A 10,106-nucleotide genomic window follows, 5' to 3' on the forward strand; every position below is an offset into this window, starting at 1 on the left:
CTTCCACGGTTTCACCACAGGGCGGGATTCCTCGGGTTTCTTCATGGCTAAAGCTTCGGCTGCACACAAAATTGTGTACAGGCCCTCCCTGCTGTGAATTCCTCTTTCCAGGCCCGTATATCTGTTTTAGACTCCACACTCAGTGCGCTGCAACAGTAGGGTCTCTCATCCAGTCCCACTGATACTGAAAACCAGCTGCATCCTTTACCCGGTCTGGCCTTTGCGTGACTCCAGACCCATAGCAGTGTGGTTGACTCTACACTGCCATCCCCAGCAAATGAGTGGGGAGCAATGTACTTGGATAGAGGGTGTGGGTTGAAATTGCTGAGTGAGGCAATACAGGTTAAGGCTGTACCAAGGATCTAATTACAAAGGGACAGCTTGGTGCTGACCAATAGTAAAGAAAGTGGGGGGGTGGGAGGAGTGTGAGCACTTGGACCTTGAGCTGTTTAAAAGAAAAAGCTACATTCTCAACACCTTTTTGCTGGGGGGGGAATCTGCAGTTGTAACAAAGTTGGGTCGCAGTAAAGGTTACCTGAATTTACTGAAGGGTTCAGACTTTCATTGAATTGATTTATTGTCACGTGCGCCGCGATACAGTGAAAAGCTTTGTCTTGTGAGCAGTACAGGCAGATCAGAGTTAAGTAGCAAAGATATGTAAATAATAAATAAACAGCTACAAAAACAAAAACACAGGTCCAGGTGAATGTTAAGAGTTTGAGAGTCCATTCGGTATTCTAACAAAAGTGTGGTAGGAACTGTTTCAAAACCGGCTGGTGCATGTGTTCAGGTTTCTGTACTATCCACCCCGATGGTAGAGGTTGAAGAAAAACATTGCCAGGCTGTGATGGGTCTTTAAGAATGCTGGCGGCCTTTCCTTGACAGTGGGCCTGATAGATGGATTATATAGATGGGAGGTTGACCTTTGTGATTGTCCGGGCTAAGTTCACCACTCTGTAATTGTTTCTGATTTTGAATGGTACAGTTGAAAGCTTTGACCTCCAAGAGGTTTTTGTGTTAAAGCTGCTCATTTCTTTCAGCCTCCTGCACTAAGTTTCCAATGTCATGTATCAGATGGAGCAGTGAATGACAAGCTAATATCATTGAAATTGTAAATTTTTCAGGAGTGCGGTTACTGCGTCATTTCATCGGCATCGTAATGTTTACAGACAGCACCGGGAGGTATGGGCTGTCTCCACTAGAAATGATGTGGAGGAGCCAGTGTTGGACTGGGGTAGACAAAGTTAAAAACACAACACCAGTTATAGTCCAATAGGTTTATTTGGAAGCACTCGCTTTCAGAGCGCTGCTCTTCATCGGGTAGCTGTAGAACAGGATCATAAGACACAATTTATAGCAAAAGATCAGTGTCATGCAACTGAAGGGATATATTGAACAAACCGAGAATGATAGTAAGTCTTTCATCTTTTAGAACGGGTTGCAGGTTTCAGTTCATTCATATGTAAACCCCAGAACTACTTTTAAGTCCCCATTCTCAAATGTTTTATAAAAATAGGTGACCTCTCAGCTCATATAATGCATGAAAGGTGTGAGGTTCAAGTCTGTCTGTATCCCACTCTTGCTTGAATCAGACTGGTTCTATTTCCAAAGTAGGAATTTATAAAATATTACATGGAATAACTGCCTGCAGATTGTGCACTTTTTGAGCAAAATTGAATGTATCTGCAAATGCAAATTCACCCCATAGACTATTATCTGTGTGTGAGTGTGTGTGTGTTTGCGTGTGTGCATGCTTGGTAAAGTGTGAGTGTGACTGGAGTATAAGTCTGTAAGAGGGTGAGTATTTTGGTTGCAGTGAGTGGTGCATATGTGTGTGTGTCTGAGAGACAGCATGTTTATGACAGAGTTGTGGATAAAAGCGAGGGGTTGCATTTTGCTAAAACAAGGGCAGGACTTGTACAGGTAATGGTAGGGCACTGGGTCGTGTTGTAGAACAGAGAGACATGGTGGCTTTCAGGTACATTATTCTTGAAAGGTGCATTGCTGGGACACAGGATGGTTAAGGCGGCATTTAGCAGCATTGCCTTCATTGTTCACACCGTTGAGATAGGAGTTGGGACATCATGTTGAGGATGTCCAGGATATTGGTGAAGCCACTTTGAGTACTGAGTACAGTTCTGGTCGCCCTGTAATAGGAAGAATACTATTGGAGGGGGTTTGGAAAACATTTTACAGGATGTTGCCAGGACTGGAGGGATTGAGTTATAAGGAGAGACTGGGACTTTTTTCAGTGGAGTGCAGGAGGTTGAGGGGTGACCTTATTGAGACTTAGAAAATCATGAGTGGTGTCGGTAAGACAAATAGCAAAAATAGCGACAAGCATGTACGGTTACGTCAAGCTACAGGAGAACACAATTGTGGCTCTACTCTTTTTTTTCTCTGTTGGCATTTGACCACTTAAAATCTGTCAGTAACAGCAGCATCTCCAGAGCATACTGCACATGCTCCTCGGTGTTAGCAAGGTCTGTGCGGGTTAGCCAGTGTCAGCAAAAACTGCATGCTCATCGCTGTCCCCGGAAACGGTTCGCGACCTTCATTGACCAATGGAGAGCATTTGGCGGACTGGAAGGAAACTTATCCTCCTGGCAATCAGAGCACCCCTACTGTCTGAATGTGGAAGGTGGACCATGTCCTTCTGAAGCTGCTGCTGTTCCTCTCTCTCTAAATGAAGATTGAGCTTCACCCCAGACTAACTTCCTTCCTTTGTCCAACATCTGTGAGTATGGCACTCTTTTCTCACCCTCTTTTTCCATTTATTTTTCATTCGGAGCTTCAGTTGTTGACTTGCAGCAACTGAAACGGAAGAGAGTGAATCGGGGTGGGGGAGGTGGGGCAGGCTCTGGAAATGTTGGAGAAATGACTACTGCAGATGCTGAAGATCAGAGTCGAGAGTGTGGTGTTGGAAAAGCACAACAGGTCAGGCAGCATCAAGGGAGGGTATGAAGGAATGGAGACTTTCAGCTTCTGTGGAATGAAAGAAAAAGAGTTCACTATAAATTAGAATTGATCAGATAGGCCAATGGGAGATGGAGTTTAATTTAGAGAAATACATTTTGGTCAAGCAATCCAGGCAGGACTGACTGGGGAGTGTTGCAGAATAAAGAGACCTTGAAGTGCAGGTTCATACTTCATTGAAAATGTAGTGTCGGGTAGACAGAATAGTGAAGGCAGTGTTTGGTATACTTTCCATTATTGGTCACAGCATGGAGTATGGGAGTTGGGAGGTCACGTTGTGGCTGTGCAGGACATTGGTTAAGCCACATTTGGAATGCTGCATCCACCTCTTGTCTCGTTTCTATCGGAAAGGTGATGTGAAACTTTGAAAAGGATCAGAAAAGATTTACAAGGCTGTTGCCAGAGTTGGAGGGTTTCAGCTACAAGGAGAGGCTGAGTAAGCCAGGGATATTTTATATGGAGGGTCAGAGGCTTATAGAGGTTTATAAAATTATGAAGAGCAAGGATAGGATAAATAGACAAGGTCGTTTCCCTGGAGTCAGTAGCGGAGGGGTGAGGGGGGGGGGGGGGGTGGGGGGGGGGGGGGGGGGGGGGACTAGAGACATAGGTTTTCAGTGAGAGGGGAAAGATATAAGAATTCTGAGGGGCAACTTTTCCATGCAGAGTGTGGTGCATTTAAGGAGTAAGCTGCCAGAGGAAGTGGTGGACACTCATACAATTGCAACATTTAAAAGGCATCTGGATGGGTTTATGAATAGGAAGGGTTTGGAGGGATATGGGTCAGGTGCTGGCAAGTGGGACGAGATTGGGTTAGGATATCTGCTCCGCATGGACAGGTTCGAGTGAAGGGTCTGTTTCTATGCTATACATCTATGACTCTGTCTATTTGATTACAGATGTTGCTCCTTTCTCTGAATGAAGATTGAGCTTCACCCCAGACTGCAACTTTCTTCCTCTGTCCAACATCTGTGAGTACAATTCTCTCTTTTCTCACCCACTTTTTCAATTTATTTTTCATTCTGGGGTTCAATTGTTGACTTGCAGCAACTGAATGGAAAGGGAGTGAATCCAGGGAGGGGACAGACTCTGGAACAGTTGGTCCAGGTCTGTGTCTCGATTGACAATATAGACAGTCAGGAGGCTGGAAGAACACAGCAAGCCAGGCAGCATCAGGAGGTGGAGAAGTCGACGTTTCAGGTGTAATCCTTCTTCCGGATGGGGGATGGGTGTAGAACAAGATGCAGATAAAGGGGTGCCGGGGACAAGGTGTTGAAGTGGGGATTGGTGAAGACAGAGGGTACAACCTGATGATCGATGGGAGGAAGGAATCTGGTTGGTGGCAGGGAAGAGTGAATGGGAGGGGCAGAGGCTGTGAAGGGAGTTGGGGGATGGGAGGGGAGAAATTAGACAACTCCAGGTGGAAAACTCCAATTTGTGGATTGGATCGTTGTGGCAATGCAGATTGGATCGTTGTGGCAATGCAGGAGGCCAAAGCTGGTCATGTCAGAAAGGGAGAGGGAAGAGGAATTAAAATGGGCGGTGACTGGGACATCTGGTCAGCCTCTGCAGACCCTCTTGCCCTTCCTTGTTTTAGCAAAATGCAACCCCTGGCTTTTATCCACACCTCTCTTATGCACATACTCTCTGACACACACACATCCCCAATACTCACCCTCACACAGGCTGATACTCCATAACACTCACTTCACCAAGCAAGCACACATGCAAAAACACACTCACGCACAAACTCACATGGAGACACCTGTGCTGCCCTGCATAGTTTGCAGAAATCTCTTCTCTTCAGAGAGTCCCCACAGTGTGGAAGCAGGTTACTCGACCAAATGAGTCCACCCGACCTTCCAGAAAGTAACTCCCCTATCCCCATTTCTCTACATTCACCCCTAACTAATGCACCTAACCTGGACATCCCTGGGCACTATGGGTAATTTGAGCATGGCCAATCCACCCTAACCTGGACAAAGTTAAAAATCACACAACACCAAGCTATTTAGAAGCACTGGCTTTCGGCACAAAACTCTTTCATCAGGTGGTTGTGGAGAATAAGATCATAAGGGACAGAATTTATGGAAAAACATTGCAGTGTCCTGCCACTGAAATGATATATTGAGCAAACCTGGATTGTTAAGTCTTTCATCTTTTCAAATGGGTTGCAGGCATCGTTAATATGTAAACTTACAACTTCCTGTAAGGCACTTCTCAACATAACTTAAGGTTTTGTAACAAAAGATGACATCTCAGCTCAGACAATGCATTAAATGTGTGAGGTCAGAGTCCAAACCTTGAATCAAACTGGTTCTATTTCCAAAGTCAAATTTACAAAATATTATATGTATTGACTGCCTGCAGATTGTGCATTTTTAAGCAAAATAGGATGTATCTGCAAATAAAAATTCACCCCCATGGACTTGTGTGTACGCGCGCGAGAGAAAGTCTACTTCCATGCTGTACGTGTCTATCTCTATTTGATAAGATGCTTCATTTCTGATGTAAATATTGTAAATCATAGCTGGGTACTAACAGTTAGATGTAAGGGTGAGAGGATCCTCAAGTTGGACACAATCAGAATCCTGGGAGAGTCCTATTTCTGGTTTTCTTCCTAATGAACAGACATTAAGCACTAGCACCTATTTGTTTCTCATGTCGTTTCATTTTTCTTGTTTGATTCCCTGCTATGACTACACTTTTGTGTCTGGTTGGTTGGGAGACTGGGAGATTGTGCATTGGGCTTTGATTGACTGACTGAATATTTTATTATTCCAGAAGGTGTAAAAAGAGGGGGTGGGGGGTCAAAGCTTCAGCTGAAATCCAGTAGAGCTGAGAACAGACTGACATCTTATTCAGTGGGAACAGGGAGATCAGAGGACAGAGAAATGAGGACCTGAAATCAGAGCGGACACCAGACTACCCTGTGGTCAGTGCTTCGATTAGCAGTGGCAACCCTCTACCTTTACCTAGCTTCCCATTTGACTACACCTCGATATTCAGGATACAATCCTTGTCATCCTGAAGCCATGTTTCTGTGAGGCGTCTCCGATCATTATTATTCTCGTCAATGTGTGCAGACAATTCATTTACTTTTGTTACAGTGCAGCACACATGCAGACACACCACTTTTTGTTTCCATTTTTGTGATCTTCAGAATCCAGTTTTGATTGCTGGTATATTTACTCTCCTTGTCCCTTTCTATCATTCTCTGATGTTAATTTCCCACATCACTACATTGCTCACCAGCCTTGATTTGGATTGACCAGGCAAAATTGCTGATCATGTCCAGGGATGTGCAGGTTAGGTGGGTTAGCCATGGGAAATGCAGGGTTATTGTTTCATAGTAATAGAAGCAGGAATAGGCCATTTGGCCCATCCAGCCTGCTCCACCATTCATTAAAATAATGGTAAAACTGTCTATCGTCTCAGCTCCTCCTCCCTGCATTATCCCAACTATCCTTAATTAACCTACCTGCAAAAACCTAACCAACTGTGTCTTCAATATACTTAATGAGACTGTCTCTACTGCTTCCTTGGGCAGAGAATTCCATAGATGGACTACTATCCATGAAAAATAGTTCCTCCTCATCTTTGTCCGAAATCCAGTCCTCCAAATTATGTGGCCTAGTCTCATCCACCAGCAGAAATGTCTGGATAGGGTAGGGTTTCATCCCTACAGTGCAGTGAATTCCCACTTTCCACCAAAGTCCCATACATAACTGGATATTAATCTACCTACATAGAGGTGGATAGGCTGGGACTTTTCTCACTGGAGCACAGGAGGTTGAGGTAACCTTAGAGATTTATAAAATCATGAGGGAGGTAGATGAGGTGAATGGTGGGTGTCAATCCCCACGGGAGGGGATTTTATGATTAGAGAGCAAACTTTGAAGGTGAGAGGAGAAAGATTTTAAAAAGACTTGAGGGGCAGCATTATTTTTTTAAAGAGTGGTTTGTATGTGGAATGAACATCCCGACACAGTGGTGGATGCAGGTACAGTAACAACATTTAAAAGACATTTGGATAAGTACATGAATAGGAAAGGTTCAGAGGGATATGGGCCAAACACAGGCAGGTATGACTAGTTCAGTTTGAGAACATAGTCAGCATGGATGAGTTGGACTGAAGGGTCTGTTTCTATGCTGTATGACTCTGTAACTGTTCTGTACTGGTCTTAAAAGCCATTTTCTCACCTTCCCCCATAAACATCCTCCTCTTTGTTGTTCAAAAATCAGATGAACCCAGCCTTGAATATATTCAATGATCCCCTAACTGCAGGCAGGCATCCCCACTTCTGAACTCATTTCCACTTGCTAATATACCACTTGCATTGCTCGCTGCACCTGACAACTGGCATTGACTGTTGTAGAAGGACGCAGAGGCCCCTTTGTACATCCACACGTCATTCCTGATGAAGGGCCCGTGCCTGAAGCGTCAACTCTCCTGCTCATCGAATGTTGACTGAGCATTTCCAGCACCACACTTTGACTCTGATCTCCAGCATCTGCTGTCCTCACTTTCTCCATATCCCAATATGTCACCATTTAAACAATGCATCTCTTTTCTGCTTTTTTTTTAAACACAGCAAAGGCTCTAACTTCACATTGGGGTACTGTATTTGCCATGTGTTTGCCAATTGTGGTCTTCGGGAGACAGAGGGTAAACGTGGGGAACGGTTCGCCGAGCGTCACAGCTGAGTCTGCAGAGGCCGACCGGACCTCCCAATCACCCCCCATTTTAATTCCCCTTCCCACTCCCTTTCTGACATGACCATCTTAGGCCGCCTCCATTGCCACAACAAACCAAACTACAAATTGGAGGAACACCACAACATCTTCCACCTGGGCAGCCTACAGCCTGGAGGACTCAACACTGAGTTCTCCAATTTCAAATAACCTCCTTCCCCACTCCTCAAATCCCTTCCCAGGGTCCTCCCCACCCCTCCCTGCCCCCAACCAGATTCCTTCCTCCCAGTGACCAACCAGTTTGTACCCGCTACTTGTCTCCACCTATCCCCAATTCACCACCCTGTTCCCAGCACACCCTTGTTCTGCAGCTCTTCCAACACCCACCCCCAGTCCTGAACAAGGGTGACACCCAAAGCAAGGAACATGCACAATGCTTGTTGACACAGAGGAACGTATGCAATATGCTCAGTGGTGATGCTGGCATTATTGACAGATTGTGAAGTGTCCAAATGCCAATAGGAGGAAAAAAAAGGTAGAACCACAACTTTTTTCCCCATCTGGCTCGATATTTTGTGGCTTTTCCGTCTTGTCTGGCTGCTCAACTTTCTTATGTCTTTTCCCTAGTGTAGGGGGTGAAGGTCTGCACTAGAGGGCCTAGGTTCAGGGTGAGAGCAGAACGATATAAAAAGTATTTAAGGGGCAACGTTTCCATGCAGAGGGTGGTGCGTGAATGGAATGAGCTGCCCGAGGAAGTGGTGGAGGCTGCTACAATTAAAGCACTTAAAAGGTCTCTGGATGGGTATACGTATAGGAAGGGCTTAGAGGCATGAGCAAGTGCTGGCAAGTGGGACCGGATTAATTTAGGATATCTGGTTGGAAGGACGGGTTGGACCGAAGGGTCTGTTTCCGTGCTGTACATCTCTACCATTCTAAATAATAAAATGTATACTTTGACAAATTACAAACTATATCCATGTTAATAAGGCTCAGTACATCACACACTTCACTAACCATTCTCAACAGGTCCTACCCCTTCAATGACTGAGGAACATCCGCCTCCAGAATGCTCACCGGCTCCTGCCTGCTGTACAGCCGGCCGGTGTGGCCGTGACACAGCAGCTGCGCCAGGAAGGCGGCGGTGCCCAGTGACGGGTGTCTGCCCCGAGCCGCGCGATTTTCCTAACGACCGCCCTCCCGCCGCTTCCCCGCTTGAGCGACTTCTCCTCCCAACCGCCTTCGCCCCCGCGTGACGTCTGCACGGGGGGATGGGCGGGGCCGGGGAGCGTCACCATCACCAAGCAACAGCCACCTCGCGCTACAACTGCTGCTGCCTGAAGCGGGAAATCTGCATTTTAAAAGGGACATGGACATTTAACGGGCTATTTCTGCAAATAAATCGAAATGGACAAAATTACATTCAAAGGGATGTAGGCACATTCAAAGGGATATCTTAATATGCAAAATGACGCAGTCATATCTAAATTAATCTACATTTCGAAGAGACGTTGCCCTATTTATAAGTAGAAATGATGCTTTAAGAGACAGTCATAACTAAAGGGGTAAAGATACATTATCGAGGGACAAGATTGCGCTTCGAGGAACATAACACATTTAAGGGGCATAACTATATTTGAAGGGGCATTTTTATATTTAAAAAGACACATTGAAATCTCATAATTAAAAGTACATGGTAATATTTAGAAAGCGTGACCATATTCAAAATAGTGCAGCCACTTTATAAGAAAAGGGATTTGGGCTGGGGCGCGGGGGAGAAGGGGCGGGGGGTAAGATTTAATTAAGAAAATAAGCAAGTTATTACGATTTGGAATGATCTTGAAGGGGTGATGGCAGCAGTAAGTGGCAAACGTTAATACAAAATTCTTGAAAAGAAAATGATTCCAGATATATGCGGATGCAGGAAAATAATTCAACAAAAGAGCCATTACAAATTTACGGAGCAAACAATATCTTTTTGAGAGATATAAATGGGAGCATCAATTTTTAAGTAGGAATTCCAATTTTTGTTCTCCTCCCAAAAATCTGTCTTGTCAGGGTGCAGTGTAAGCCAGTACAATTTGTTATGCCACAGTAGGCCTTGCAACTCAACCTCATTGTGTCCTCACCCAATATTCATATGGGTGCTTAGCAGTCAAGTTTTCAAGGGAAAGAGGGGATGATGAAAAATAGTGGCTCTGCCAGTGATGCTCACATTCCATGAACAAATAAGTGCTGCACACTGCACGTGTCAGAATTAAATGATCAGAAAAATTCTGAACTCACTACAAACAGTTTGTGCACAATGCTGTTATTTCTACTTATTCTTATCATTTTGATTGCGATTTAGTCTGTACCAAATTAAGAGCAGCCTTGGTTTACGTTTCATTGGCAATTCTCCATGTTGACTTTCTATTATCAATATCTCTTTGACATTCTCA

The 10,106-nt window shown here is 44.8% G+C and overlaps 2 long non-coding RNA genes across 2 annotated transcripts; one reads left to right on the forward strand and one right to left on the reverse strand.

Annotated features, from left to right (window-relative positions):
- Positions 1–1,262: 1,262 nt before the first annotated feature.
- LOC148142929 (uncharacterized) lies at positions 1,263–8,824 on the reverse strand. The gene is made up of 2 exons (XR_015751059.1): positions 8,683–8,824; positions 1,263–2,985 (listed from the first exon to the last, which is right to left on the reverse strand). It is a non-coding gene; the product is annotated as an uncharacterized LOC148142929 (long non-coding RNA).
- LOC148142930 (uncharacterized) lies at positions 2,669–8,806 on the forward strand. Its single transcript, XR_015751065.1, has 3 exons — positions 2,669–2,737; positions 3,873–3,944; positions 8,695–8,806. It is a non-coding gene; the product is annotated as an uncharacterized LOC148142930 (long non-coding RNA).
- Positions 8,825–10,106: the final 1,282 nt, after the last annotated feature.

Source organism: Chiloscyllium plagiosum, unplaced genomic scaffold (genome assembly GCF_037043375.1).
Source record: "Chiloscyllium plagiosum isolate Xiang-an unplaced genomic scaffold, Cpla_swu_hap1 HiC_scaffold_27, whole genome shotgun sequence".
NCBI lineage: Eukaryota > Metazoa > Chordata > Chondrichthyes > Orectolobiformes > Hemiscylliidae > Chiloscyllium > Chiloscyllium plagiosum.